The 7,565-nt window shown below is 38.7% G+C and overlaps 1 pseudogene; it reads left to right on the top strand.

Moving 5' to 3' along the window:
* Nucleotides 1–1,512: 1,512 nt before the first annotated feature.
* LOC102859291 lies at nucleotides 1,513–1,926 on the top strand (annotated as a pseudogene).
* The last annotated feature ends 5,639 nt before the right edge of the window (nucleotides 1,927–7,565 follow it).

Below are 7,565 nucleotides of genomic sequence, written 5' to 3'. Positions count from 1 at the left end.
CCTTCCTCTCATGCGCTGTGCCTCCACCCTCCCAAGCATGATGTCCCTCTCTAAGGACCGATCTCTCCTCACAACATGTCCAAAGTATGTTAGACGGAGCCTCAGAATCCTTGCCTCCAAGGAGCCACCCGGTTTAACCCATTCCAGGATAAATCTGTTTGTTTTCCTAGCAGTCCATGGTATTCTCAGTACTCTTCTCCAGCACCACAGCTCAAAGGCATCAATTCTCCTTCTATCCTCCTTGGTCATTGTCCAACTCTCTGATGCATAACAGGTGATTGCGAAGACCATGGCCTGTATCAGACACACCTTAGTCTCCAAAGAGACATGAGGAGAAATGTGGGGTCAAGATTGGTGGATGATTTATCAACAACCTGCGTTATGCAGATGACACAACCCTGCTTGCTGAAACTGAAGAGGACCTGAAGCACCTGCTGCAGAGTGTCAAGGACTGCAGCCTACAATATAAATTGAGGCTCAATGTCAAGAAGACAAAGATTCTCACCACTGGACCAATTGGCAGTATCAGGATGGATGGTGAAGAGATTGTACACAGCTTTAGTTTGCTTGGCTCCATAGTCAACAGTCTTGGCACCAGCAGCCAGGAAATTAAAAGGTGCATTGCAATGGGAAAGTCTGCTGTTAGGGACCTCTCCAAAGTGCTGAAGAGTTCACAAATTAGTAAGTTCTATTTTAACTATTATAGAGCATCAACTATGAATTTTTCAAAGTCTTCATATTTACCTAATTTATAGTGAACTCTGTGGGATAAAGCTTAAAGGATGTACCTTTACTTGTTGTAGAAATGAGACACATTATTTGACTTGTAACAAGGAAGAGAGCTTGGTCAGAATGATATGAAGAAATATCAGTGGGACAAGCACTGCGCCATATAATTTTTGAAGGCACAAATGCATCAAACACAAATCAATAGCTGATTATTCCACTCTGGGAATAGGGAGGGTAATGGCGAAGAGGTGTTAGGAAATCCTTGGGAAACAGTACTTTAAAAAACGATGCTTTCTTTACAAAGTTCATCTGGGAAACAATAAATTTTTGCAAGTATTTTCCAAAATCATATCTTTACTACCATATCCCTAAAAAAAGTACTTAGATTGTAGCCTTTGATGGCCAAGTCATAGGAGGTATATGCCTAACCCAAATACAGTATCTCTCTGGGATTTTAAGTCCACCAGCAGCTCCAGGGAGGAAAAAAAAAGGCATATTACTCTAGTAAAATTTATAGCCTGTGAAAACCCACTGGAGGATTAGCTGTGAGTGGTGCTAATTTGACAGCAATGAGTTTGTGTCTTTTAGCTTAACTAGTATCTCGTTCTGCCATTGAGTCACTGTACAAAAAGAATCTATTGACATTGGAAAACATTCAAGAAGCAGTATATGATAACGAGCCATTGGTGATGAGGGGGAAAGTTCAAGCTGCATTGAAGGCAGGCAAAAATAAGGCCCTAGCTCTTTCCGTCTCCCGCTGCTGTTGCGAGAGGAGCTGCCGCCATGTCTGCCCATCTGCAATGGATGGTCGTGCGTAACTGCTCCAGCTTCTTGATTAGAAGAAACAAGCAGACTCACAGCACAGAGCCCAATAACCTCAAAGCCCGCAATTCCTTCCACTACAACGGGCTGATCCACCGCAAGACCGTGGGCGTGGAGCCGGCCCCCGACAACAAGGGGGTCGTGGTGGTGATGAAGCGGAGGTCAGGCCAGAGGAAGCAGGCCTCCTCTTACGTGCGGACCACTACCATAAGAATGCCTGGGCCACGCTCAGCAGCATCCGCCACATGATCCACAAGAACAAGTATGGCCCACGCCATCCTACGCAGCCAGAAGAAGCCCGTGATGGTGAAGAGGAAGCGAACCTGCCCCACCAAGAGCTCCTCAGCACCAGCCGCCCCAGCCCCCCAGCAATAAAGACAGCTTGTCTCCACCACACAAAAAAATTAAAAAAATAAAAAAAAATAAAAATAAGGCCCTAATTGATGGGACATCAATTGACATGTTTCAAGTTAACACAATGTAGCCCTGAACACGCTCACCACTCTGTTTAAGGATATTTAGAAGATAGTTACCCTGGCCAACCAACTCAAAGATATTATTCATCCCCATTACCAAGAAAGGTAATCTAACAAAATGTGGATATTATGAAACAGTATCATTAATATAGAATATAGGCAAAATATTATGGAAGATTATAAAAAATAGAAAAAGAACTGGGGTACTAGGGCTAGATGGGTCTTGGCTGAAAACAGAGGATATCAGAAGAATGTTTATTTGTGTTTTATCGACTATACAAAGGCATTTCACCATGTGGCTAATAATAAACTATGGTTAACATCTATGAACTTGGAGAAATGGTGAAAATGATACAAGTGTTCAGGTCTTTCATATAGTTGCTATGAGTCGTCTATGACTTGATAGCACTTAACAATAGCAACAACAAGGTTAACATAAAAGAAGAATGTGAATCTCAGAACACTTAGTTATGTTATGCAAAACCTATAACTAGACTAAAAAGCTACTGTATGAACAAAGCAAGGGAAGCCTGCATTATTTAAAACTGGAAACTGTGCGTGAATGCTGGATCCTATCACTAAGAAAGATGAAAAAATCACTATAGAAGACAAGTGTGGTATCTGGATTGAATGAAGACTCATCAACAACCTTTGTTATGCAGAACACACAACCTTGCTTGCTGAAAGTGAAGAGGACTTGATGCACTTGCTTCAGAGGATCAAAGGCTGAAGCCTTCAATATTGATTACATTTTAACATAAAAAAAATTATCCTTATCACCGGGCCAATAGGCAACATCGTAATAGATGGAGAAATTATCAAAATCCTTAATTATTTCATTTTCCTTAAATCTTTAAGCAATATCCTCAGTGCCAGCAGTCAGGAGACCTAGAGATGAAGAGCAATGATGTCAGTTTAAAGACCAAGGTTCCCTGTTCAAGCCATTGTCCTTCCTATAACCTTCTCACCTTCTATGTATCAGAGAGCTGAACAATCAATAAATAAGAATGACAGGATAAGAATCTGTGCTTTTGAAAAAGTTGAGATGTTGGAAAAGTATTAGAGATCTTCAATGAGACAGATTGATACAGTGCCCGAGAAGGATACAGTTATAACTTTCTTTACAATAAAACATTGTGTTTCCCATTTCATACTCTTGGTCGTTGCTATCAATCTTTTTCATTGCCCTCCATGTCCAAAAGGATAGAAACTACTCAAGTGTATTTGGGATGATATAAAACATGACAAGGTTCTGTTAATAGGGTCACTGTAATTCATACACAAATTGATTGCTCTTAACAACTATTTTGCTACATAGATAACATAGGCGAGGTGACAGAAGGGGTTAATATGTGGGTTAATATGTGTGACTCTCATAATAACAGTCCATTGCCCAATTTGTCCTATTTATTCTTTCTGCAGAGAATCTGCATCATGCCAGGGACATAATAGATGCTTGATAACTGAAGGTATGTTGACCAAAGGTGGGAAGCTGATTTAGCCTCTGGCTCATATAGCCAAGGAAGGTAAATATGAACTATTTGCATTACCTTTGATACAAAACAGTAGTATGAGGCCTTCAAATATGTTAGTTATTAAAATTGCATTCCATTCTTTGCCACATCACCAGCTTATTTGCAAAGGTCATCTTTTAGTTAAGAAATTATTTTTCTCCTGTATGATCTGTGAAAGAAATAACTTCCTAAAGTTTCACCTTTATACCAGGGATGTTCTGAAACTATGGGGGCAGGATAGACATTTGTTTCTTAATAATTTCCTACTTCATCTTTCTTCTCTTTGTAAGGGTCCCTTTTATTCTTAACAAGGATGAAAATACTAGGATCAACAGCAATGAAGATTGATTATTTGAAATCAGTTTTACAGACTATCACACAGTCTTGACTTAGAATCAAGCTTTGCGAGAAGGATGGAGTTATGACTTTATTTACAACAAAACATTGTGTTTCCCGTTTCATACTTTTGGCAGTTGCTCTCAATCTTTTTTACTTCCCTCTATGACCAAAAGGATAGACACTGTTTCTTTTAGTAACAAGGGAATCCTTGCTTTAATAATTCCTAGAATTATTTTGTGGTTTATAACCTGCATCCCCATTTATCTAACCATTGTTAGATAAATTGCTTGTATTTTTACATATTTCTTATTTTAAACATTTCTTACTTTATATTGTTCCTTTAATTTTACCAAGAAAATATAGCTATCTGAACTACAGATTAAGAAAATTAAATAACTGAATTATTGTTTTTTTTTTTAAAAAAGACACCACCGTATCTTCATTCAGTTATTCAACATTAAAAATACTGCTATACAAAAACCAAAACACTGCCATCAAGTCAACTCTGATTCATGGAGACCATCCACTGAGTTTCCAAGACCATAATAACACTATTGCTGTTGTTGTTAGGTGCTGCTGAGTTGAGTACTACTCATATTCACCCTATGAACAACAGATCTGATTGCTGTTCTATCCTGTGCCATCCTAACAATCGCTGACACACCTGAGTCTCTTGCTGCAGTCACTGTGTCAGTTCACTTAGATGAGGGTCTTCCATTCCTTCACTGGTCCTCCACCATTCCAAGCTTGATGTCCTTCTCCAAGGAATAGTCTTTCCTAGGAACGTGCCCAAAGTATGTGAAATGAAGCTTTATTATCTTTGCCTCTAAGGGGCATTATGGCTGCATCTTCTCCAAAACATATGTTTGTTCTTTTGGTAGTCAATGGTGTATTTAATACTCTTTTCCAATACCACAATTCAAAGGCATCAATTCTTCATCTATCACCCTTATTCATTGTCCAGCTACCAGCAGCATAGCAAGTGACTGGAAAGACCAAGACTGGAATTAGGCATACCTTAGTCCTCAAATTATCACTGCTGTTCTTCAATAATTTTGAGAGGTCCCTGACTGCAGACTTGCCCACTGCAATACATCTCTTGGTCACCTATCTCCTGGTATTTATTGTAGATCCAAGTAAGATGAAGTTGTTAATGCTTTCAATCTTTTCTCCATCTATCATGATGTTTCCTATCTGTCTGGTGATGAGAATTTTTGTTTCTTTGACATTAAGATGCAATCCATATTGAGGGCTGCTCTGTTTGAACTTCTCCAGCAAGTGTTTTGAGTCCTTTTCACGATCATCAAGCAAAGTTGTATTATCTGCATAATGAAGGTTATTGATCAAACTTCCTCCTATTCCTGATATCACATTCTTCTTAATAGAGTACAGTTTCTCAAATAATATGCTCAGCATTCAGACTGAGAAAGTATGGAAAAAGGATATAACCCTTTAATAACATTGTTTTTGTTACTGTTGTTAGGTGCTGTTGAGTAGAGTATGATACAAAGACCTTATTAATGGCCTGAACTCTGCCCTATCCTCTGACATTCTCACCACCACTGATCATCACTGATACAGTTGAACCCATTGTTGAATACACCACGTCAGTTCATCTTGTTGGGGGACTTCTTCTCCTTTACTTACCCTCCATATTTTCAAGCTTGATGTCCCTCTCCAAGAAATAGCCTCGCCTGGTTACATATCCAAAATGTGAAAGATGAGTAGACACCTCCATTAAAGAAACTCATTTTTAATTAAGGATGAAATATGTATGAGGGAATGAAATAATAATAATAATGTCAGCAATATATAAAGGCTGTTCCAAGAAAGTAATGTTTGAATGCTTGAAGTTAATAGTGATAGTAGTAACTAGCATTTGTTGTTGTTATTGTGTACCATCAAGTTAGAGCCAACTCAAAGCTGACCCTTGGAAGGATGCTAAATTTCCACGTTAGTTCATTTGATACTTTTTTAAAAAACAAGCCTCTGAATTACTTCTCACTAATTTCTACATTAAATATAGGGATAAAGCAGATAAAAAAAATAAAGCAACTTGTCTGGGTGGTAGTTTTTAAGTAACAAATCTCACTCTGCATTGTTTTCTGAAACAGCTCATATATACAACTGAGAAGCTTCCTGGATAATGTTGGGAAAAAAATGTGTCTTTAGAATACAAACTCCAGGTAGATGCAAAGAACAATTCAGGGAAAATAGGAATGGAAACATTGAGTCACCGGCAATTTGCATGGAGTAGAAGGTTCAAGAAGAGAACCATAGGATGTATAAGATGGAACCAAAATGGAAAGAACCCACTTGTCAAATTAAGTTTCTTCCAAGCTAGTATCAGATTTTGGATAAAAAAGTCAGAGGATAAAAGCTGCATTCTAGGGTGGTTAGAAAAGTCAGAGGATAAAAGCTGCATTATAGGGTGTTTAATATTGGCATTCACAAGCAACTCAATGGCACATAACAACAACAACATCAGTGTTGCAGAAGATAGAGATGGTAATAGCGTCATAGAAGTATCACTGGATGTGGAGTCAGAGGCTCTAGTAGACCTCTCATTTTTATTAGTTATATGATATTAGGGATAGCATAGAACCTCATTACCAATTATCTCATTGCCAGGAGAGAGAGAAAGCAGTTTTCAAGAAAGCACTTTTAAAAACGGGGAAAAAAATCAATATAAGAATTGTGACCAATGTCATAAAGAACTATATATGAATGATTGACTGGACAAATCTGCATGTAGAATTCTATCCAATTTCCCTATGAGGAGCTCTAGTAGCCTGGTGGGTAAGGATCTGTACTGTCAATAAAAGCAGGTGGGTTGAATCCACCAGCTTCCCTGCGGGGAAAAGATAGGCAATGTCCTCCTATGAGATGCATAGCCTTTGAAAAATCAGTTAAAAGGTCAGCTATAAGTCAGTTCCAACTCAGTGGCCATGAGTTGACTTGTTAACCGAAAATATTTTTCTTTCTCAATTGAATCAAGTTAGCATTTTGTTGAAAATCAGAAGCTGTCAAGTCAATATAATTTATGGTGCCTACTCTAGGATAGAACAGAGCTTCCCCAAGGGCTTCCTAGGCTGTAATGTACGGGAATAAATTTCCAGGTATTTTTTTCTGTAGAGTAGCTGGTGGGTATAAAAATCTGCCTTTTTCAGTTATTAAATGAGCACTAAATCAATACAACACCAGAGTTCTGTCTAGGCTTCTTCCAAACCCACTATCTTGTATCAATTCCTAAGGATGATGACTCCCCACTAGGTTTCTAAAGACATAAATTTTTACAGAAAGAGAATGCTTGGTCTTGCTCCCCCAGAGTAGATGGTGGATTTGAATCTCCAAACTCTTAGAAGGCCAACATAAAAACCATTACGCTCTTAGCTCAAATTCCTCACTGCTGTCAAGTTGATTACAATTCATAGTGGTGAGTGGTGTTGTCTATAATGTATGGGCTGTTAACCAAAATGCTGCACACCCCTAGCAGGTGAAATCCACCTGCTCCTTCTGAAAAAAGAAGGCATTAAGAGTTACAGCCTAGAAAACCAGATGGAATAGAAGGTCACTATGCATCGGAATTTTGGCTATGTGGATCACAACAGGCTATGGCTGACTCTGAGAAGAATGGGAATCCTGGAACATTTGACGTGCTAATGTGAAACCTATACTTGGACCA

This window comes from Elephantulus edwardii, unplaced genomic scaffold (genome assembly GCF_000299155.1).
Source record: "Elephantulus edwardii isolate Elephantulus edwardi_28Jun2011 unplaced genomic scaffold, EleEdw1.0 scaffold00439, whole genome shotgun sequence".
NCBI lineage: Eukaryota > Metazoa > Chordata > Mammalia > Macroscelidea > Macroscelididae > Elephantulus > Elephantulus edwardii.
Note: the sequence above shows the minus strand (reverse complement) of the source record. Positions and strands in the feature narration are given on the sequence as shown.